General features: G+C 42.3%; 1 protein-coding gene across 3 annotated transcripts in view; it reads right to left on the reverse strand.

Annotated features, from left to right (window-relative positions):
* Window positions 1–25,694, reverse strand: part of pde4d (phosphodiesterase 4D, cAMP-specific) — a gene marked incomplete at its 5' end in the record, with an annotated part of 161,163 nt that overhangs the window by 60,138 nt on the left and 75,331 nt on the right. The gene's annotated exons all lie outside the window — the stretch shown is intronic.

A 25,694-nucleotide genomic window follows, 5' to 3' on the forward strand; every position in this document is an offset into this window, starting at 1 on the left:
TCTGTTCTTCCCTTTCGCAGCCTCCTAGGGAGGGAAGTGAGGAAATGGGGAGAAAAAAAACAAAACAAAACAGTGACGCTTCTCTTCAGAATCTCCCCTTCTCTCCGTCTCTGTCTCGCTCTCGCTCGTCTCTCTCCCCCTCCCTCCTCCTCCTTCCTTGCTCCAGTCAGTGGGATGTCCTGACCCTGTGTAAGGGGTGTGCCTGCTCCTTCAGTATCCAGTCAGCTAAACCTATTGATCCTCTTACCACATGCTGCTCCACTTCATTCAGAGAGGAACAAGTCTGCACAGGAGTGCATATACTCACGCAGAAAGCCTCTACTGTAAGAAGTCATAAGGGCAAAGTGTTGACAGAAGTAATTCCCCTCATTTCCTCCACTTAAATCATTCTTCCGCTCTGCCTTTCTTTTCTTAGGTAATGTGTATTTGTGTCTACTATAGCCCTCCTTCGTCATAGCAAACGCAAGCGCTGCTGTTGCCCCGTCACATTGTTTTCTGCTTTTTGCTACTCTAAGCACAGCCTCTGTCTGTCTCTAGCGTCTGCATGCATGCCAGTGAACCATGAAATTTCAAACCGCACAACAAATGCCATCGTATATTCCTCCGCATGAGCGTGTGTTTGTGTGACATGCGATTGGTGCGTGTGTTACTGTGGAAGCGCGCTGGGGGGCCTCTCAAGGCATGTTTGTTTCAAGAAACTTGTTATACAGGATGTCATTGGCCTTACTGCAGTATAATGCATTCCTCTGTTCTCACACCAGCTGCTTTGGGCTCCAGACGCAGTGTGTGATGCCGCCTTTAAGCCAAACAGCAATCGCGAAGAGTAAATGTCACACTGTCTTTAATATCTACTGAATTGAACGAGTTAATTCACAGCAATTCGTCAAATTCATTGCTATTCAGAGAACACGTCCGTCTGTAACAGCTGTATTTGCACGCATTTGTAAGAGTGGCTTTGCGTGCACATTGTCATTCGCACATATGTGTGCAAGTGGTGTTGGCACGGAAGTTATGAGTCGAGGCTGAGGTTAGCACACTAAGGTTGTGTGTGTGTGTGTGTGTGTGTGTGTTTTGCATTAAAAGCCATAGCTGTGGCTAAGCTCCAGTTGCTGTGGTCTGAAAAACAGGATCCAGCACTGCTTCTTACACACATCCTGCCCAACACACACGTCAGTAGCCTCTCAACTCCTGCCAAAAGTCAAACCACCTCACAGCCTCTGTGAGCCTGCACCTTCAGCCACAGCAGCCGCTCTTAAATAGGGTGGAGGAGCGCTGAACGCTGAGGAATCTGCTCGCAGGAAAATGAACACATAAATGCAGCTCTCTGGGGGGCTGTGGGGAGTTTCTGTGTGGAGAGGGCTGACAGTTAAGGCAGCAACGGGGAGACAAAAATTCAATTTAAGGCGCTTTAAAGGTTAAACAAGGAAGAAGCTGGAAAGCGCTGAAGCACCTGTTATTCATTATGTACACAGAAAAAAAACCTCTCCATCTGTCTCTCGGATTTACTCTTAAAACAAGGCAGACATCTCACGTACGAATGGGAACCCAGCGCTCTAATAATAGAATATACTCTGTATGTCCCTGTGTGTATGTGTCTGCATGTGTGTGGTATTGCATAATCTCAGTCCCTGCTTTAGGGGCTGTTGGCCCCTGCTCTACTCAACACTGGTGAGCTGTCACGACTTATCCTGCAACCTCAAAGAGCAATACTGGTGGAGAGAGAGAAAAAAATAAGGAGCGTAAAGGCAGAAAACAAATAAATGAAAAAAAAGCGAAATAGAGGAACGCAGATTCAGAGAAAGGGTAGGGGGTGGAAGCGGATGCCAGCATCTTTCGAACAAGAAGGGAAATGGCGAAGGCTTTTCGTCACTTCAGCACTGCTGCAGTGACACAGCCTTGAAACAACAATATGTGTCTGACAGAAAGCTGACACAATAACATATTACAGCCATAAAGCACTGGCAAAGTATGAACCCATCATCACGTGTAACCCCGGCTTGTAAGCAGAACAATCCATCCCCTAGCTAGAAAATATCACATCATATTTGAATCAGCAGGCCTCTTCCATTACATTAGAGGTCCAAGATGGCTCTCTCTGTAGCTGGCGATCTGGGGGAAGGAGACCGGATTACGCAGCAGAACGAGTACATATCGATTTCACGTGTACTGACATTTAGCAAAGTACTGTTCTTCATTTATCCATGTCCGGAGAACACCGGCAGAACAACCGTTACAGTCACGTAACAGAGCTGGTCCAACGGCATGGCCCGCCAGTGGCATGACTGCTTTAGCTCCAGGTGTTTTGCAAGACAAAACAGACATGATGTAACTCCTCAGGTCATAAAAGCTGAACAGGACTGTTAGGCAACAGGAAAAACAATACATGAACTGTGTTGTGTTTTAGTGCTTACAGTACGTGCATAATGACATTGCTCTGACACATTTAGCATTTCACAAATTAAAACCACACCAGCACAGACATTTGGTGGCGAAGTTCAATCATCATATTAATATAAAATAAACCTACATGCTTTACATACAAATGGGAAAGCAAATGTCTCAAGTGATTGAGAGAAAACTGGGCCCAAATGCACGTTTTGTTCCTTTGAGGTGGGCCAGCTGTCCATCACTCCATGTGTCGCTGTGGAAGTGCCCTGGGCCCAGTCGTCCTTCTTGCCATTCACAGACGGTTATGCAGTGGCATTTGAGCAAAGGTTAACTTATTCCCCCTTCAAATCAGATATTTGTAATTAGATTCCCACATCTAATGGGGACATGGAGGCTTCAAGGGCCATTTGTAGAATGTGAAGAATGTTTAAGAGCCCAAAAAAACGCTCACTTGTGGAGCGTGGAGGGTTTTTCGACTCTTTGATTTTAAGGCTGATCAAGAGACAGAAGGGAGGGACTTAATTTATTACAAAAACGTGAGGGATTACAAAAAAGCAGCAGCTGTAGTCAGTGTATACTGTGTACCGAACTGTCTCACAGTCATCAGTTATTTCAATAGCGAGAAGATGAGAACTAGGGTGCATATATTGTCTTAAGCTAACCATGGGTTGAATTATTAATAATGATGAAAACCCTACATGCTTTACATACAAATAGGAAAGCAAATGTCTCCAGCAATTGAGAGAAAACTGGGCCCAAATGCACTCTTTGAAACGTCTTCAAGAAACTGAAACAAGTCCAGTTGCCTACGATACAGCACTTAGAAAGGGTTTGCTAAGTGCACCAGGGACGAGACTAAATCAGCCCTCATTTATAAATCTGCTTAATCAGATGGTGGGCCAGACACTGTGGTTTAAAGCATCATGAATATCTGGTTAAAAACCACCATCGTAAACGGTGATATCTATTTTGACTGCTTCACGAGGCGGTTTACCGAGAGCAGGTACAGATGGGAACGTACTGAAATATCAACGGTCCATAACCTGAGGCAATCTCCACTACAGCACCATCTGTTGAGGACGGGTCTCACTAACAGTTGGTGCAATCAACTCTGCTCTTCCCTCTGATACCTTCATTATCCCATTACATCGACGGAGAAAACATCACTTTCACGATCTTAAAGTGCCAAAACTGAAATCCATGTGACATGTGGCAAATGCCACGTTGTGTACACTGCTGTAAACACACACTGTAACTTGTTCCTGGGCACCTGCCAATACACAATGCACTAACAAGGAGGTAACATGTGTCCTCTACAGTATACTATTTCTGAAATACTGCTTTGGCCAACCCATATCACATGCTTTTATAGGGAAAATATAATTTACTACTTTATACAGAAGAGTCACCAAAAAATAAAAGTAGACCTTTGGATTTTTTAAACGCCATAAAGTCAGTGCAAAAGAGAGACAGCTGACAAGGAAACACATCAACCTGTTAGCTGTAAACATGAGAAGGAAACGCAGGAATGCATTGCTGGCTTTGGTTTCCCCCTTTGACGTCAAGAATTGCAGAGGCGTGTCCGCACAAGTGATAAACAGAGTGTGGAGAAGCCACAGATACTGGCAGTTAAAAGTTAAAAAAATACAAATGAAAACTTTATTTTTACTCGTAGCTACTCATACTGATACTCTAAATGTACACTAAATGTTACAGTTCCATGTTTTTGGGGATTTCTTTTTACATATGATGCAGGTTGACCTTTTACAATGCACCTGCTTTCAATAAAGCACTAATTAAGACTTGCAGAGCTGCAGGATTTATTGCACGTTCTGGAATTTGCCTCTTGACGTCAGGATATCCATAGGTGTGTCTGCACAAGTGAAAAACAAGATTATTTGTTGTGAACTTGGAATGTGGATGATCTGATTAACTGTCAGTATAAGTGATTCACATCTAAAGCAATGACAATATCGTCTTTCACTGTTCTGGGAAGATGAGCAGCCAGCTGTGTAGATAAGAGCCCAGCCAACGCCACACTCTTATCAAATGAACCGTAAATGCATTAAATGCCACGGGAATTGTGGACTTGTAATAACTATTTGGATGTTTGAATGCAAGTTTTTTTCATTTTCCCCCCAGTTCCTGATTCATTTTGTCACGCAATGCTCCCTTAAAGCTATGAGGCATGTGAACACGCAGTTCTTAGGCAGTGAAGCAGTTGAAATTTTCAATATCAAAAGGTGTCCATGGCAATTAATGGACTATAGAAACAAATGCGCTGAATTGGGTCACATTAAGTCTCCAACTGCCACAGATCTATTAATGCACATGTGCGGGCACAAGTTCACAATAGTGTTCTTTTAATAGCCAGCATTGTACTTTTGATCTGCCACCATCAGAGTGTAAATAGGACCAATTAAACGCTGCATTGCACATTTCAATGAGAGCTTTGTACTGAGGCCATCAAATTAAGCTTACCCCGTGCAGGCGAGTGAAATGTGGAATTGGGTGACAACTGGAGCACACGAGCTAGGGTGTTGTGTTCACGAGTCAGTATCGCCCATAACTGTATTGAGAAAATATTCTTTCTCAGGTAGATGAAAAGAGGCCTGACTGACATAAATGTGTGAGCACTGTCAGTTAAATCCTCATAAACTATCCAAAAACTGGGATTGAAAGTGGTCTGATTTTGGTCATTTGCGCACGCAAAATCAAAACTATGCTGTTAAAAGCCACTGTTGATATTTTGAAACTCAGCAAAGGTCACAGCTGACTTGCACAATATTGAGTGAGCTGAGAGGAAATGTGGGCACCGTGGAGCATTATAAAATCCTAAAAATATATAAAATGTAAAATAAATCATCTCTGGATTACAGTGTAATTAATATTATCTTTTGAAATATAACTCTATGCCATTAAAACGGACTTGTCAAAGCAGGGCAAGCACAGGTGTGACCCACTAAGTGTCCAAGAAAGCCATGTCACTGAGTAAGCATGCACGATAACCCTGGAACTAAATGGAACGCAGCCATCGTTAATATTATAAATTCCAAGTCAAAATTTCTGCTGTGAAAACAGTCTATTAAATAGCTCTTTTAGGTCACCGTGTGTTTCTGCCAGCAGACGCCCGTGTAATTAGTTTCATGTGATAAACTGTTTGGCTCCAATTCCCTGTTGCATCTGTTGTGGTTTTATACCTGCGAGCCGCGAGGGCAATTATCCAAGCAAAGGTTGTTAAAGACATAGAAAAGTGACAAGGTACACATTGCTCACAGATGTGCTGATTAAGGTTCGTGCTTGCTAATAGTGTATACTGCTGCCATACACAATCTCACTATTACAGCTACCTGTTTCTCTGCAAGCCTGTTGTTTAGATCTACAGTTTGCTCCCACTCTTACCCCCTAAATATCTGTATCCATCCAATCTAATAGTCTCCGCACCACCATTCCCAGCCATGGTGTCGGCTCTGTTGCTCAACCCCTCCAAAAATAGACTTTTCCTGCATTGCACCAACGTTGTGTCACTGTTGTAGCCAAGGCGCTCGACTGGCTCCCCCCTGCACTGGCTGACTGGTCTGAGCCTTAATCACAGCACTGGCTGGCCTGAGTGTCTATCTGGGTGTGATTAGTTATTCCTCCGAGGGATGATATGACCTGATGATGACCTACGGTGATACGCTAATTACTGTAGGCTCGGGGGAAAACACATGTCTGCTGTTACAATGAATGAGAGAAGAAGTTAAGTAAGATCCTGTTCAGCGTAGAGTATCTAATCTGTTATCATCATGAATGGATTCTCTCAATTTTCTTTCTAATCGCTTTTGATGTGAAACTGAAATTTTTCCCACTTTCTCTGTCTGTTTTTTTTTATTTACAGTATCCATTTACCATTTCCCATGACTGTTTTCTAAATCAGTTTCAGATTATTTTTAATTTTTTTCAACTTATAAGACAGGCTGTCAAAACTGAATTCTGGGACATCTGTCACAAGGTGGAGTTGATAGTATTATTATGGCTGTACATCGCCATTGCGCATGAAAAATGACTTAAAAATGTGGCTTTGCCATAGATACCACTTCCTGATTGCTGCAATTGAAATTTCCAAAAAGGCTTTTAAAAAGTAAAATGATAATGCAGTTGACAGTCTTCATGGACCAGAAATCTGCATAACTGATCTGCATGATATCCGGTAGCGGTTCCTGAGTCTCCATGCGCATGTTTATTTTGGTATCAAATATAAAGCAAATACTGTAATGGGATATGATCAGGGATAAGTTTTCTCTACAGCCAGCATGACATCAGCATGCTGGCGTGTTTAGTAGGTATGTTTACCGTGCTCACGGTGCGTTCAATTTACGCTGGAAGTTGGACGTCAGGGCAGGAAATGACGTCCCAGTAGAACAGGTTGGAATACCAGTTCCAGTCAGGTTAGGGATTGTTAGCTTTTTCTTTGACCCCTTGATATTTTGCACATACAAACACGGAAGCAACATGTCCACAGACAGAATTAGACAGGACTGTTTGTAAGATTGACTTAATGAGACACAAATAAGACAGAGGTGCTAATAACGAGTATATTCTGCAGCTTTCACAGCTGTTGATTCGCGAAGCAGCCATCTTGGATTTTGAGGTCGGTACAAAAACACAAATTGCAGTTAAGGCTGAGGGGAATGCCATTTGCAGATATTTGGTCATGAACTAAAGCATTTGAGATATTTCACTAAAAAAACACAAATGCCAACCTCATGGTGGCGATAGAAGACAAGTCAGAGGATCACCAAAGTCATTAAGATTCATCGTTTGGAGGGCATGCAAACTTTGATGGCAATCTGTCCAATAGTTGTCCAGATAGTTCAGTCAGTGCCAAAGTGCTGGAAAAACCAACATTGACATCCGTGAAGCCATTCTGTTAGAATAGCTTAAACAAGTCAAGGAAAATATTCATTCAAGCAATTGAAATGAATCTGAAAAATGTGAATGACTTAGAAATGTGGATGAGCTATCTTGGAGAAAATTTGGGAAATGAACTGCAAAGCTTTTTTCTCTCCTGTTTCTCGGTATATGCCCTGAACTACATTAAAGGGCATGATTTATGAAGCAGGAGAAGCATGTAGGAAAGAGCACTGTGGGGGGACTTGTGTGACATTAAACTGTTAAAGTAATTACAGGTTATGAGCAGGCTTGTAGGCTGTAAAATTATCTTACTCTGAAAATGGCTCAGCCTGTGACATTCTGTCTGCAAACTGCGGAGGAAACCGCCGAACGGCACACACCCTACCAAATACTTGCATAACGGGCTCATATTTTAGTTCACATGCACAGCGACGAAACACACTCAGAGGGGCAGTGCGAATGCAAAAGTCACAAAATGAAACACACAATAAAAAAATGCCACTCTTCAGGCCTCAAAGAACATCGAAGAGGGAGAACAGCTGTTTTTTTTTTACAAATGTAATATAATTCAAAGTGACAAACACATTTATATAAAAGATGCAGCAGATACTAAATGGATTTCCTGGCTTCCATTTAAAGCTTCCATTTCATTTTAGCCTGTATAATAATGCAGTTTAAAGTGTGGCTGATTTTAAAATCCTGCCAACTATTATTGTGTAAATGAACTTGCAAAAATGACTCACTCAGAGGTATGCTTGTGATTACAATGCTTTTCTGCAAATCCAATATGGGAAGTGTCACATTTTTTTGAGCTTGGAACTCACTGGAACATTTCTCAATAATACTGAATTTGTTCAAATACCTTGTGTTTTCCCCAAAGACAGTGAGCGTTCGATTAAAAGAGCAGATTCCAATCCCAAAAAAATCCCCTTTTTTAAGTGAGTAAAACAACTGAAGCTGGTCTCATTCCACAGAGTTCACTGCAACAGATTTATTATCCCTTTCCCTGACATAATCCTACTCAACCTAAAATAGAATAACAAAAACAAGCAGGTGATGGCACTAAGAAATAATTAAATGTGAAATGTTTAGATAATGAAAGGCTTAAATAAGTGCAGGCAAGATGGTTAACCAACAGCAGTTTGTGGCCAGAAAGCGTGGGAACGAAAATGTTGACTGCCAATTTCCTAGTGGCTTAAAACAGTAATTTGTGAATATCGCTTGGTATTCACGTTACTGTAATACAACCAGAATGCATTGCTCCATGATTATCATGGCTGGATGTGACTGCAAAGGCTGAGGAGCAGACAGGAATGGCCTCGCCACCCGTGTCTGCTGTCAAGGCTCTCATGACATTTAAAAGTCAAACTTTCACCCCCCTTTCATTCACACCTCACCATCGCCAAATGAAACCTGTCAGCCAGATAGAAAATCCTGGGCTGGTGGATGCTGGCTTTAAGTTTAGAGACCAGACCAGAAGAAAACATAAAACATTCATTCTGTACAGTAAGTCCTGAGAAAGAAGAAGAAGAAGAATGGGGGAACATGAAGTGGAGACAGTTGCAGTAAATGTTTTATGAGATGCAGTGTTGTACAACTGCAGATGAGATGGGAGGAGAAATGGAGTTTTAAAGAGGTTCTGAGAAAGTCAGTGTGGGGAGATGACGTGAGAAGAGATCCCCTGTAAGTCTTGTTATATGTGTGTGAAATCTGTGTGAGGCTGGCGCAAGTTAAGGTTAGCAGGATGAACAATTACGACATCCTCCACTGAGCTGAAAGCAACTTCAGACTCTCAGACTGTCTGCAGTCTGTCTAAGAAGCACAAGCAGACAATAAGCAACAACAAACAAGTAAACTCCGCTTAATGGCTCTCAAATGCGAACAGATGTAAAGTCTGGAGAGACGGCCCTCGTTAGAGCCGGCCTGCCCGCGTGCCTTTCAGTTTTGCATGTGTGAATTTGAGGTCGAAAACATGCAAATGCGAAGGGCTGTGCGTGTTTGCATGCGTGCACCAGCATATGGATAATCCTCTCTGTACATCTGGGTGTGTTTGATGTAGTTACAGGCTCCAATAGGCAGACAAGTACAGAAACATTAACCACAAAAATTTATAAGATGAGATCAAAGGAAGAACCTACAGCTTTACTGGAAACTTTAAACCATCTGCTGGATCTTTTGATAAAAAACACTCACATAAATTTGACTTCTGGGAAACCTGACACAGCAGGGAGGAAGTGAGAGGAAATATCCCCAATTCCACTGGAGGACCGCCGTCACAGGCAGGTATTCACCTCAGTGAAGAGACGGCTGAGGAAAAGATTCCACCCTCGGATATATTATGTAAAGCTCCCCGATGTTCGGTGCATTCAAGGATTTCATAATGAAATGGTGAACCAACTCTCTCACAACCTGCATCCTCTACTGCAGTCGAAAATGACTTTTGAGTCTTAACTGTACATGAACTTAAAAATTCAGAATAATCATAGATCGTGATCAATATTGAAGGTGTCCAATATTGAATGTCCTTTTACTTTCTTTTGTGTTTTAACAGTGTAAATGGAGAAATTCAGTTTCTATTTCAAATCAGGCTATCGTCTACTCAAAAGTTCCAGTGTGTAAGATTTCGTGGCATCTAACAGTGCAGTTATAGATTGCAACCAACTGATCACTCCTCGCCTCACCATCCCCTACGGTTATGATTATAATATTGCACTTCTTCCCCTAATCCTCCTAAATCCTACACACTGGACCTTTGAGGGAGATGGTGATCCAGGAAGCGACGCGCAGAAAATTCAGCAAATGGTAAAATGTACCAAAGCGTATCCACGGTATATGCACATCTCTAATAGACCTGCTCGAATGTTTTATGGTGGATTTTTCCTTTAAATGCAACACATGTCAGCTGCAGGTGTGCTCTTGTGTTTGTGACCCTACGCAGTGACATCTACTGTAAAAAAAAAAAAAAAAAAAAAAAAAAGACTAGACACTACAAATAGTGAGCTTCCCCACAGAGATCAGCAGAGCATCATGTTACTGCCATCATTAAAATTGTCCACAAAGGTAATGGGCATGCCACGCTGACAAACACCTGCTCCCACCGACTGTAAGACAGCTGCTTCTCATGGCACACTCGTGTACAGTGGGTCATCTATTGTCTAAGTCTGGCCTGGCCGTCAGTTTATTTGGCTTAATATACCTTTAAGTCCAATTGTATAAGAAAACAATGTGTAAAGTAGATCCGTAGTGTGCAGATCAAATGAACCCATAAAAAGATTTATAAGGATATATTTTTATGCTCTTTTTCCTAAATCTCAGAGATCTTAAATTCATCTCTCCCTCGTACCTCCTTTCCAAAACACTCTCTCCGTCTGTTTTTCTCCATAAGAGAGGTAATAACTCCCTGGCGTGTATAACTGAATTCTTTTACAAGATGCTGGTATAAAGGGAGCACTCGTAAAAAAAAAAAAAATCTTGTTTTCTTTAACTGTGACTCCAGCTGCATCACAGGGAGGTGTGCTGCAGAGAGTGAGTGGGTGGGGATGGGTGCACGGATACACAGAGAATACAGTTATACTACAAGGAAGGCACAGAATGAAAGAGACAAAGCGAACAAAGCGGGGACAAAACTGGAAATGAGGGAACAAACAGAATACCGATTGGACCTCTAACAAGTGGCTGTCTGCTGCATTGTGGGCCCGGCGTCAGCACAACAAAAATCCCCTAAATCCCACCCAAAAAAGAAAAAAAAAGGGTATACTCTGCACGCAAAAAAACAAAAAGAAGTAGAGGGGGATGAGGAAAGAGAGAGAGAGAGAGAGAGAGAGAGTGAGAGAAAGGGCAATAGTGTGAGAACAGCATCGTTACATAACACAGAGAAGCAGCATGGGAGCTACCAAAGGGGAGCTCCTGGGCTTCTGCAAGTCGCAGAATGACGCATTGCCCTCACACACACATTCACACGCGCACAGAGACACACACACACACACACACACACCACCCTCAATGCAGCAAATGGCACACATTCACATTGATGTGCTCCATCCAAAAGAAGCCACTCCCACGCATTTATCATATTCTAGCCGACGGCAGCAGAAGTGACGATACATTCATTACAACACTCCCTCACAGCAGAAGAGCAGGAATGCAACGTGTACAATCAATTTAATCCATGAACTATTTAGACGCCATGAGCCACAGACGGTTCAGAACCATTGTTGTAGCTCGAATATTTAGGAGGAAATGATAAGCAGCCTCAGATCTGCTTTCGCTGATATTTTGGCTTTTCTCCACTGACCCAGAATGATAAAAAATCATGAAAGCTTTCTTTATGCCGCTGCTGAGTGATGCTGAATGGTGAGATTAGGCAGGTTAAGCTCGAGTGTTGGATTTCTAGGGCTTGATTTTCCTGCAGAGATGGATGGTTGTAAGGATGAGGACAATATCAAGGTTCACTTTCCACCTGGTGATTACAAACACACGTGCATTTCAAAGAAGTTAGCTTCAAATATATAAATATATGATTCATGATTAGTGGGAATGTTTATTTTTATGTCATAAATTAAATTTTCACTAGAAAAAAATATTAAAATCAAGATGATGTGACATCTGATGGGGTCTGTACCAAACAAACATGTCTTTTTACATCTAGATAAGAAGATCTGTCGGCCAGAGCAGACGAGAAGTCGGGCCGTCTCAGGCCATGTTTGTGGCGACCAAAGCAGGTATTTTCAGCCATAATATGGTATTTTTCTAACCCCAACCAAGTAGTTTTTGTGCCTAACCTAACTAGAGCATACACTCAGCACTGTGACAAGAGAAACATTTAAAATTGGTCATTAAGAAACGTAAATCGGCAACTTAAAGAAACGTTTTAGCTTGTCTGTGGTTTTGCAGAAACGTACATGTACCTTGCCGACATCAGCTCACATTGCGATATTGATAATATCTGGACCAATTGTGCAGCCCTAGTTTGAACCGTTTAGGCATTTGTAAAGATCTCTCCCTTACTAGAATTTATTGAGGGTTATTGATTGCAACAGTATCACAAGGTTTCAGAGCCTCCGCAGATCAACACTATTTCTCATCAATCAGAAGCGCAGCAGAGCACAGACGATGCTGTGTTTTTATAGCCCATCTAGAGGAAGAGTGCTAAAACGATGCTAATAGCTTTTTTAACACCATCCATCTCGCTGTCTTTCTCTCGCATTGCCTCTAAACATAAAACATGCCTCAATAGCAATCAATCTCTTTAGATCCTATTTTTACACCAAAGCATGACTGAAGGCACATAAACTCACACACAAACACACACACACACACACACACCAACAACAACCCTGAGCTGAGGCGGGATCGATTGATGAGCTCCGAGGAAAGCAACCTGCATTCCTCCCATCTGGGAGCGCAGGAGCGGGCTGCTGCAGAGCGCTTCGCACTAAACACAGGAAATCAATATCCTGCAAGTTAATGAGATAGACCCCCTAACCTCAGCATCTGATTAGATAAACAGATTAGCAGCAAAACACAACACTGCCATTAGGGTGAAAGCAGTGCAGACACATACTGCTCATGCCAGTCCCATTAAACAGACCTTACAGTCAGTGATAAAAATAAGCTGAGATTTTATTATGTGGCTCCTGCTGCTGCTGCGTTCGGGAAAAGATAATTCACTGTGTGCTTTTATCACTATTTATCACTATCGTGTCTAAATGTTCCCAGCTCACAGCTACAAAAGGCGAACTTATTACAGGAACACAATATTCGAAGTATTAACATTCAAGTTAAATGATGCTGAAGATGGTTTAATAATATTACCGGGGGTTGAGTTTTCAAGCTTCAGACCCACGGAACAGAAAAATCAATAATGATTACGTTACCTTTCGAGGCACCTCATGTTCAGATAAAATCTCGGCTGTTTTGTTACTTACCTGGAAAGAGAAAAGAGATGGAGGGAGAGGAGGTGGGGGAGGGAGATGGAGAGATACAGAAGTTATCAGGACAATCTATTGACTGCTGTGAGATGTAATTTGTGCTTAAACAAGCATCGGGGCCCATTTTGTATGACTCCTGAAACCCCTTTAATGACACTGCTTACTGGACACACACACACACACACACACACACACACACACGAGTAATGAGAAAGGTTGGGAGTGTATATCAATAAACTGCAGCGGTGAGAAAACTGCTCTCTCTTTATCTCACTCTCTCGCCATCCCGATGCAAGCATATTGATCGGAGTCAAGCCTCCCATATTCGGCTCCCCTTCTCATCTACACCCCTGACCCTTTTGTTATCTACATGCAGGGTCCTCCGCCTCGAGACAAGAAAACACGTCTGCAACAATATAACAATGTCACGGATGATGTCAAAAGGATTGATGAGGGGTGTTGTTGATATGAGATCAAGACTATGACAAATGCGGGCACATCATTACATCAGATGTGTTACCGACACGCGTCTCACTGTGGACTGCTGAGTGACAGTCTGAGGGTTTATATCTAATAGAGATGGGTTATAGACAATACATGATGTCAAATTATATACGTATTCTGTCAGAGATCTTGCCATACAGTCTATACTGTGGTAACCATCACTGTAGTATCAGTGGAAGCATCAACCCACTGTGGGAAATAGTGCAAATCAATGAGCAGTGAGTTAAATTGGCATTTAATATGTTTTTTGTATCATTTAGTAGCCATATTGAGGCTACTAAATGGCTAATCAGTTTGTATAGAAAGTCTTTTTTCATATTTTTTCATACCAGTATTTTGTATTTTTATTTTGATCTATTTTGTTGATGATTGTTGAAGTTGATGTATTTGTGCAGATCTCTGACTGTCGGTCCATACATTCCTAATCAGTTGTACGGGCTCTATTTCCATTTTTTCAGCAATTTCCATGTATTAAAAAGTGAGACCTTCCCTGTCTCTCTCAGTTGTCCATACAAGCCTGTGGACAATTTGTTTAAGTTGGTCGAATTTTTCACGACAGTCAAAAGGATGCGGCTTTAAGCGTTCTCAGTCTAACGGCTAACGTCGGCTGAGTCCGCTAACGTAAACTAATGACCAGCTTACACCGCAACACGGAGCCCCTTTAAATTCTTAACGGTGATTTACTGACTAATGGTTAATCATTAACATCCCTATGGAGTCTAAATTCTATCACACCACACCGCTTTACCTCTCACTTTTCATTTCCATCCCCATCACCCACATGTCTGCGTGTCCTCTTTCTCCCTCTGTTCTCGCTTGGTCAGACAGGTTGACAACACATTCAGACTAAATGTCAAGCAGGCAGACGAACCAAAGTAAATATATAGAGTGATCAACAAAAAGGCGGATTAAAAGAAAACGCGGCTCAAAATGTAAACGGCGAGAATCAGCGACACAGACGGCGAGGAAAGGCCAGGCACACTGATATGATGATAAGCAGTGACTAAATAAAAAGGGCAGAGGGGCGTATAGAAAATGACTCCCATGCTCGGTTGGCATGCAGCCAGGAGCAGCCACATTAAATTTACACTCAAACTTAAACAGCTACTCTACCATGTCACTGCTGGAGCTGGGAGGGACGGGTCTCACACGATAAAACAGGAGATTTAAACATCCTTTGCTATAAAAAAAACAATCTTGCTTCCAATGTTATGATTATAACTGATTGCAATGCATTAGTTATTGCACTATATTTAATCACAGTTGAGAGTCACTGTCTTATGGGGACATGTGACGACTTCAGAAGACAGACACAACGACTCTTTCATAACCATCCAGTCCTCTCTGTCACTCATTATTCAGTTGTCTTGTTCGAGGGGCAAAAAGCCTTTTAAGGGAAGACGCTGGCAAAGACGTCATCATCCATCCCCGAATTGCCAGCGGTGACATTTACGGAGAGGTAGCAGGTTGACGAGCAGCGAAGACAACAGCTTTAAAAACACTGGGGATACACAGGCACTCGGACTAATGACAGATACCTTAGTTACCTTAACTGCTAAATAAAATTGAGCGTAGCGCCGACACAAAATCTTTCATTGTAAACTGAATTCTGCGTGTGAACGTGTCACGGATTCTTGCGCGACCTCATTGAGAAAGCAGGAAGAATATTATGTTCTCTTATGTCAGCCGTGCTTAAGTCCATATGTGACCTCTGCAAAAACTCCATGACTCATGAAGCCGAGCATCACCGGGCCCTATGACCACACACATGATGAGCTCATGTTATACTTCTCCTACATGCCTTCTGTGCCAAAGGCTAGGCTGAGAGCCACAGTGACTAAGGCTCATTCTGCTCCGGGACTCTGAGCGCAGGGGTAAAGGACAGCTCTCTCCGGTTAGCTGGTTCTAATGAGGCCTGTTTCCGTGGTGACTAGATTCTCGGCTGGTGATTTATAGCATCACATAGTCATCACCTCCAAAGCGTCTGGTCCTAGAGTGAAGGACGACAGCTTGTGATGGGGAACAGCTGTGGAAAACAGGTGTGTGCTTCTCATTACGGCCATAGCAAGATAATGATGGCTTTTAATCACTGGCCGCAGATAGAGGAGAGAGTGCGTGAGTGTGGAGAGTCTTCGTTTTGTCCATAACATGTGCATGGACATGTGCATATTTGCGTCGCATCTGCATTTCCTACATGGATGTGCGTGCAGGGGATTTGCACGTTTGTACGTCTTTGTGAGTGTATTTCTGTATACGTCAATGCATAATGAGAGAGAGAGAAATCAGCAGGGAAATGGGGTGTGTGTGTGTGTGTGTGTGTGTACAAGCACCCTCTCCCCGGTAAACAGACGTGTGTTTTATGGGCAATTCCACGATGAATGCATCAAACGAGAAAAGCAGTGACGCAAAGAGTCCTAGTGCCGCATCCCACTTCACCACAAACTAAAAAAACAGTCTTTGTTTTCTGGCATGGATTAAAACCCTCTTATCCCTACTTTCCACTCTCCTTTCTATGAGGCATCAGAGGAAGAAAAATGGAAAATACAACAGAGGGGGAGGATGACGTGAAGAAAAAAAAGAGTAGAAGAAGGAATGCAAGTCTGAGGCCTCACCTCCGAGCAGTACTCGCTTAAGAACATAAGCTCCACAACAAACAAAGATACCAGACCGGAGCTCTACCTAATCGTAGCAGCTTATTCTCCATGACTATGTCTACAATTGGGAACCCACCAATAGTTGCTTTCCCACCACTGGCAGACATTTCTGATGCCTTTTACTAATGTACTGCAGCTGTGCAAACATATGCACACATCCATGCTTACAAACAAATGCAGCCGGACATGTGCGCCCATGCATAAGTAGAAAGGCATGTATGAACACGCTCGTATACAGGCGTGCAATTACGTTTTTTGCCTCTCTATGTCACCAACGACCTGCAAAAACATGTCGGCGCACCCAAGTCTGGCATCCTGCCACCCCGTATAACCACATACTGCATCGATGCTACATGCAGTCGTTCTCTCTCTTGCTGAAGCTGATGCAGGAAATAAGTGCAGTTATCGGAAATGAGATGCAAAAGTGGTGAAAGGGAAGGTACGCCGCTGAGCTGCCAGACAAACCGGAAGGCAGCTGCTATGAACGCGCAGAGCTTTAATACAAATGTTTACCGACATATACAGTGTGTAGTTCAGCACCACAATGTAATGTTACACTAAACAAAGCCTGAAGGCAAACACATGCCCGGCCCATTTTTTAAAGCAGTATTTATCAGCCTGATCAAAATCATGAGAACTTCAAAGGTTTTTCTGGCTGTCTGTGCACAGAGCTGTAAAAATGTTTTATATTTTATGTTTGCTTCAATCAGGAAATTCAGTACAATTGGTCTCATGTTGGGTAATCCTTTCTAATTTCATATTGTTTAGTCATGGCTACTCACCAAGGGGCGGTGTGGGGCAAGTTACGTCATAACAAGCCAGTGGAACGTGACCATGGATGAATTTGTCTTAGTGTCAAAGAACAAATGTATATCACAGAGAGGTAACGCACACCAAGGACGGCGGATGGCGTTTTGGCCCTCAGGCCTTCTTCGAGATCAGGACGTCTTGATTTCTAACGTAAACTTCTCTTGTGGATCACGGCGCAAAGTTTTGTGGAGCTGGCTAGGTGTCAGGTCCATTGCGGAGAGATGGAAATTAAGGATTTAAAATTCACTCAGCAGGCAGACGTGCCACTCCTGTAAGCACAGTTTGGCACAGGTTCTTAGTTCTGACAGTTCAACAATCACCCCTTCAATCACCAACAGACAATCTGAACGCCATATGGCACATACAGCATGGACTGGATTGGTCACTGTTCAAATCAAATAATGGTCTGCCATTTGCTACTGAGCTGCATGTGGATAAGGTAACCCAATCTTTTAAGGGGATGCAAAGCCAGCTAGTCCCGATGGGATTAAAAGGACAGCTTTGATGCAGTGTCGAAATCCAGCATTCCAACATGTCCTTTAAATGTCAACCCTATTTTTGCATTGATGTATGTATCTTGTTAATAAAATGTCAGAAATGTTGGGAAAAATGCCAAATCTAATTTTCCCAAGCCCAAGGTGACATCTTGATTCAGTTCACTCCCAAATAGCTGGTAATTCATTTCCACTTGATTAAAATAATTGATTAATGAGTGATTTATCTTTTCAACTCTTGCGATAACATGAGAATTATATACTCATGAGGCAGGTCGGGTTGTCCTCCATTGAAAGACGGCTAAAATATTCCAAAACAAATACTGCTGTGGTCATTTTCTTTCCTTCCAATTCCATAATTTGATTCGCTTCTTAAACAGACGATCGTAGAAAGTCTGTAGGAGTAACGCAATCCAATGTCATTTAATTTAGGAGAACAGAAATAGGCATCCAGGGAGGGTTACAATTTAGAGCCAAGAGATATGTGATGATGATTTCCCTGCTCGTTTGTACAGTCTAGCATCCTTTTTTTTTGCTGAATGGTTTCATTTCTAAACAGTAAGCAACGAAATTAAAAGGAAAAAAAAAAAGATTTGGGAGCACAGCCAGGAAAATCCCTGAGGGTGTGTCTCTACAGTAAATCTAAGACTTGTGCAATTAGGACAAGATTCATTACTGTGAATGACCCTGCATGTTCTCTAAACAGAGAAACATGTGCTGCTGTAGGCTGCACAGGGGGCCGCAGCCTCATAGAAATCATGCTGGGGATATTTAGTGCCGTCGGTATACAGTAGCACTCAGTTTATGAATTGCTTTGTATGGTTCACTGTAGGTGCATGTGTTGTTATACAGCTGTTTGTTTTGTAATGTCAACTGACAACTTGTCACACGCAATTAATTACTCCCAGGGGACAATAAAGGTATCATCATCATCATCACCACCACCATCATCATCGAATTACTCTCACAGCTTGTTGCAGCATTTTCCATCTCAATGAATAATGCAGGCCTCCTCTCCTCATGTGGCGGCAGTCTGCGACAACCTACATTATTTATTAGGTCCCTAGAAAATGCTACTTTATGTAATCTGTAATGATTTTTTTTCCTAATTAGGAAGTGGGGTATATTTTAAATAGCACTGTGGGAGTATGACAGAAATTCTGCACCTCTCACGTCACATTAAATGGCTCGAGGTGTAATGCTTTTTGCTGTATCATACCTAAACACACTGGTCAGCAACTTAAGAAAATGGTCTGTGCACTCCAATTTGCTGATGAATGCAAAAATCAAGCGTCTGATTTATGGCAAATCCCCCATCACCTGCTGCCTCAGCCCTTATGAGAGATAAACAGGCATGCTTATCTTTGTTTATGTCTCTGCTTAAGATGGAGCAGTTTACAGCCCTTTGCATAATAACGGTATTCCTGAAATTGTGTTTACTGTGAGGCTGAGGTGAGGGCCGGATCATTGCTTCATTCTGCTCTAACGGTCCTCTAATAGACCTTATATCGCCAGTTGCATCATACAGAAGAAAAAAGGTCTTCAAAAAGAGATAAGACATCTTGTGCATAAACCATCTGGTCCATCCCAATCACAAAGAAACCTGGAAAATGGAGATGTAAGGTAGAATTACGTGCTGCTGTGTTCTGTGATAGAGAGATAAAGAAAACACAGACAGTAATTTCAGTTCGGAAATACAAACAGTTCTTTAAGGACACATGCTCGAGCAACTTGCTTAGATTATGGTACAAGTAAGAGCATGAGGAGAAGCATTTTGTTCAGTGCATCATTTCAAGGTCAGGGTACTCACAGTCCATCCATCCATTCTTTCATTCATGTATTTTTAGCTGTTTATCTGGGTCAAGACAGCTGTGGTAGCAAGGTAGCCCAGGCATTAGGGCAGTTACAGGTAGGTAAGGCGATTCTGGAGAACCACAGTTGATTGTTGTGTCTCGTTTCTGGGTCATCAAATGCCGACCCTTGGGGTTAGATTACTCGGCAATCAACTATCAACAATCAACTGTCCCGCAGTTCCCCTTTTACCCTGATTACAGACATGCACATGATCGTGAAATGGCATTGTTCTACGCACATTTATATAAAATTTTAAACAAAAATACACATATTTTATATCTATGTTTATGCACGTAATCATTTCGAAATGTTTATCCGAACCTCGCTCAGTTTACCTGGAGCCATCGGGACCCGATGTGATTGGGTTGCGTAGATATAAATACTGCAACATGAGTTATCACTAGCAGCATGGCTGATGAGGAGCTTGTGCCAAATAAAGTCAACACAATACTGAGTTTTAATGGTGCAAAAGGAGAAATTAATGGACTATTTCAAGTCTGGCTATATTTATTTTATGGCCAGATCACCCACCCCTGCCAGACATCTTTCTCACAACCACAGTCCACCGGCTTATCCTCGGGGAATCTGAAGGCCATAAGGGATATGTAATCCCACCAGAGTGTATTTCTTCCGATTGGATTTGGCCCAAAAAAACACCAGGACACATTTAAGATGCCCAAAGCAACTCAACTGGCTCCTTTTAAAGCAAAGGGGGAGTTCTACTCCGAGATCAAATCAAGAGATGTCTCTGCAGCTGTGCTGTCAAATCGTTTACGGGTGGTTTTATAGTCAGCACAGATTTGTTTTATACTCAACAGCAGCCGATATGCTTCTTTCACTGTAAGGACAAAACACCACTCCTGTCCCCCCTTTCAGTACTACAGATCAGTTTTATTCATGAGATTGTTCTTAAATATAAAGTACACCATTATCTAACAGTGGAAGACAAAGAACATCAGCTGTCTTACAGTGAGTACAGTGTTGAAAATGGCTTCTCGGTTGGCCCTTCTCCAAAACACAGATTTCCATTCCCTGGATGCAAGTCTCATGCTTCATTCGGCAGAAACAAGTTAAGTCTAAACAAAGAAGTCAATGCGGAATCAAGCCACTGACGCAAAAGACACAGATCCAGCTTTCATTTCTTTCCTCCTCTCCCTTCTTCTCCCTCCTCCACCTCCACCCTCCTCCTCTCTGGCTTTTGAGATAAGCTTTCTGTCCAATACCAATTTTAAAAGAAGATTAAGCAGTTCTGGCTCTCAAATCAATTTTACCCCCCAGTGCAACATGAAGACAAGTGCATACACATACACACCGACACACGAGTTCCAGCAGGCACAGACATCGACACACATCTCATACCACTGGGAAGACGTGGCATTGCAGCGCCTTAATCAAACACACATCAGAAGTAATTAAGAGAAGCTATGGCATGGTAGCCATTATTTCCTTAGTCAAATATCAAGGCAGATTAGTTTCTAAAATTAGCTCTTCATTTCCAGCTAGTTATCAATATTACAACAGATAAAGGTTGGAGTCTTGCACAGTGGCTGTGTCTGTTTCTCTCTGCTAACCTGGCTGCTGCTGTAACATTTGAAGTTTGAGCACAGTTGAATCCAGTTAATGGGAAATCCGAGCAACAGGTCCCAAAACAAACAAGGCGATGTCTAAAATTTCAAAACACCTTTAGAAAAAGGGTCTGCGAGAGCCCTGAAACTGAGGTGTTGGCACCCTGGATTAGACACGAGGCATGCAATCAAACCTCATGCCAGGAAGAGCGAAGGCACACAGCGATACAGAAAAGGTCACCTCTCCACAAGTGATTAAACAAAGCAGAACACACAAAGCCTTCCAACATGCTTGGACACACAGCGGTCCCTTAATGCTGTTGGAGTTCATATCCAGGTTAGCTGCCTGTTGTCACGGAAACCAATGAGTGCGTTTTAACGAGGCTAGCAGACGGAGGCACATTTTCAAGCAATCCATACGTCCAAGGTCTTCTGACGGCTTGAGAGGTTTGCTGCATCACGATGTACGCACGAGAGTGTGAGATCTCTGCGATCTGTGCGAGAGTGTAAGACCATGAACCTTAAGAGGAAACAATAAACCAGATCCATACCATTTACCCACAGTGGGTATAAAACGTCATAAACACGTTGAAAGCAGGCTGCTGGTTGTGCAAAAGATTCTCTGCAGGACCAGGTCACTCAGAGTTCATGATGTGTGAGTCACTCTTCCTCACCTCTCTACCTGTAGGCTGTGTTCACTAAAACAAAACTGAAACGTCACTTCATTCTGACAGTACTGACATAACACTGGAAAGACTATATATGTATATGTCAGGCTCAGTCTGATTATCACGTCTAAACCTTTTGAGAGTTTGAGAGACGCAAATGCCTAGTTTGTGCACTGCTATGCGCAGCTAATTCGCACTTAAAAGCTATTGAGCTCTGCCAAGATGAGCATCTGGAGGGTGTTACCAACCTTTTGGGGTCTGCAGCCCTCACAGAGGCAACACAAAGGTGATGGAAGGTTATAAACCAAACTGTAAATACACACGGAGGACGAATGCATGGAGCAAGAAGAGGATGACACCACCATCAGAGATTTACAGAAAACTTAAGCGACACACCATCCCGCGCTCATGCATTAGCTTTGAATGGTTTCCTGTTCCACTGATGCAGCTGCAGCTTGAACTTAAGCCAATCAATATATAGTATACAGGTATAGCCATGAGCACCTTTTGTCTAGAATAGGTTTCCTTTTCCAGCCTCAGAGCTGAAAACAAAGACTGTGTTGACCACATTGTGCTGATATCATATGGATAGCTACAACTTAACGCACTGGACTTTGTACTGTAATGACATCGGCCATTTGAACAACTGAATCTGTAAATCTCTTGACATTCATCTATCCAAAGTGGCCACCATTTTGCACCTATAATGCAATATTGAAACCCTTTTAAAATCACAGGAATATAACTCTTCGTTTCTGTCATGTCATTTGAAGTGTGACGCATTTTACGCATATTTTCCAGAATGAAACATGACAGCACATTTGTCTGATATTGACAATTTCAGATTGTCAGAGTAGTCTGTCGATTATTCTGGGAATAGAAAGAAGAAATTCTTCCTGTTTATGCATCATAGGAGTTGTTGTTTGTCCCTGATCTTGCATGTTAGCTGGACATTGTGTTCACTCATTTGTAGTGTTTGACAGTTGCAATGTGTATTTTGTATTTTGTTTACTGTTGCATGTTAATCTCAATGGGACTTCAACCTGGTTAAATAAAGGATATTCAGTATACACACACCACAGTAGCGAAAGGTATATTTGGCTGCATATCTGCAAATTCTCAGTGTGTGCATGCACGTGCACGTCTGTGTTTGTACGTGTTGTGGGGGAAGTGTGATGTAACTGTTTTCCTGTGTGTTTCCTGTTTCCCTGTTTACACTTTGTGTGGGCATTGCTGCAGTGCATGTTGCCAAGCTACTAAGCCTTTGTGATTGAAGAGCAGACATTTTCCAGTTTGCTGAAAAACTCAACGGGTAAAAAAAGAGATGTCCTAAAGCAACAATTGAAGGCATCGTCACTAAGCAAAAATGAAACGCATTACACAGCTGAGGAATTACAGAATTATGTGAGTAAATTTACTTTTGATGAATGCCTTTATATGAGATAACAACTAATATCTAGGGTAAAATAGGTGTATACAGTTGGCTTTGTAGACAAACATTTAGGAAAATAGAGGGGAAATATCAATGATCAGTGCTGTCAAAACTGCCCCGCGGATCATGGCTTACTCCTCTCCTGAACCCACACCTATGTCTTTTTCACTCTCCTGTGGTTAGACACCTGCTCTGGCCAAGAGCGTCCATTTAAAGCCATGAGAGGGGGGTCTGAGGCGGTGATCTGTTTTAAGTACCTGCACTAATCCTTCCACTCCAGGTCAATATCCAGACACTCCCTGAAAGCCAGCAAAAGGACCTCGTTAATGCAGCCAGACACAGCACGCATAGCCGGTACTGCAACACAAATCTAATTCTATAAATAGAAATCCTCAGCGGCGCTGGGGGAGCCATTGGAACGTATCAATACAGAACACAAAAGAACGGGTATCATTTACAGAACCTCGGCCCATTAAGACAAGTGCTTCTCCTAGCGCTCAGGATTTTATACGGACAATTACAACATCATTAGCCCACAGAACACAGTGAAATCAGGGTTATAGTAATTTCAACATTTTTTTGTTATTGCACATGGGACTGGAAACATCTTTGTATCTCTGCTCGGGGACATGATTACAGAAAACAGTCTCTTTTATGACATGCTAGGGTAACAATGAGGATGTTAACTGCAAACAGTTAAATAAACAGTCGTATTACACAAGAATTAAAAAATTAATACTGTTACTATTCTACGTATACACAATGTGATCATCTGCATAGTTTACAATTACAATACAAGAAATGTATATGACTGTTTCATGCTAGTACGATGTGATATAATGGCCAAAAGACATTAAACCATTTAATTTATTCTCCAAGTTTTCCCCTTTTGTCTGGCAGCGCAGTTTGTTTTATATTCATTATCTGACATTATTGCATATTATTATTAACGCTAATCAATTAATTGATATTTAATAAGTGATTTATCATTCTCTAGTCCCAGCTTCTATCGAGAGTGTTAGGATGCTGTACATTTTTATTAAAGTGTTGAATAGCTCTCGTTCCAACAGTGATCACTATAATAAAGTGCTCGGTCAGTGACACATCTCTCCTCCCCCTTCTCATGCAGCAAAATAGAAAATAAATGTTCTGGTACCCCTGCTCACTTTATCCAATCAGGACAAAAACCTCCATAGAGAGGCGGTCCTGTCTGCTCGTGAACGTGCAGAAAGCACGATCGTCCGTTTGCTGCTGCCTGATTACCGCTGTGCATTCATGTGGCTAAAACGACGCCAACGCTTACAGCAACCTGAAATATTTGGGGTTTGAGAATTGTTGTTGGAATAAAACAAAGAAATATGAAGATGCACCTTGAGCTTAAGGAACTTGTGATCAGCATTTTAAAATACATTTCGATAGACTAAACTATGAATCAAATGATCATGAAAACAATCATTATTTGCAGCAACAATGTGTAGACTAGGTATGTAGAGAGGAAGGCGTGATGCTGCAGAGAGCTCTCCACAGTCTGCCCCTCTGACGACAAATATTCTCTGCCACTCCCAATTTTCTTGGTGCTAGGCAGTCTGGCAGAAAATTACACCAGCCATCCCAGCTCTCCTCATCCACTCAACGTTTCCTCTGCCATGACACCTACTGCACAGACCTCACATTCATTCCTACCAAACCATCTGCCTGCTCACGGGGAGACCTGCCACTCAGACATCTGGCCTAAACAGCACTGTGGCTCTTCTTTATGGTAAATAAGCTGTGATTGAACAACAATGCAAATACTACAATGTAGCTCTAACGCAAGATGTGTATCCCGGGGCCTCTTCCCTTGTTATGCCTGTTTGTTCCATAATACAATCTGGACATAATAGCTGTACTGCAGATGGCTGAAAATGAGAAATGAGTTGTAGCATTATATGAGAAACAATGTGACACAAAACATGAACACGAGCAATCAGAACGGACTTGTACTTGTAATTGACTAACACGAAGTCCATCATCCAAAACCACCAGACGGAGATACTCGCCCATGCATGCGCACACGCGCATAGAGTTTTCTACCTCTGTCTCACTCGCCCTCTGCCTCCTGTGAAACATGAGAAACTAGGCGCAGACCAATTGCCTCACTCTCAGAGCACGCTGTTCACTTTCTCGTCTGTTAATGCTGCATGCAGAGGCGCTGAATCAATGCAATCAGAGGAGACAGCCCCAGTGGTCAGACCGGCAGACATCAGAAGACTGGTAATCAGGATAGGTACTTACACAAACAAGAACAGACTCACTTGTAAAGAGGCACACACACACACAGGCATGCACACAAACATTAATGTGCAGATGTATTTGCACAGTCTATATTTGCACACACAGACGCACACAAATGCGAGCACACAAAAGATGAAAACGCACGCTCATAAAGAGCAGGATATTGGAAGCAGCTGTGAAAGATGATCAAGGGATGACATCAATAACAGGACGCCTCTCACAACA

Source organism: Pagrus pagrus (assembly GCF_965226575.1).
Source record: "Pagrus pagrus genome assembly, chromosome: 8".
In the NCBI taxonomy this organism is placed as follows: domain Eukaryota; kingdom Metazoa; phylum Chordata; class Actinopteri; order Spariformes; family Sparidae; genus Pagrus; species Pagrus pagrus.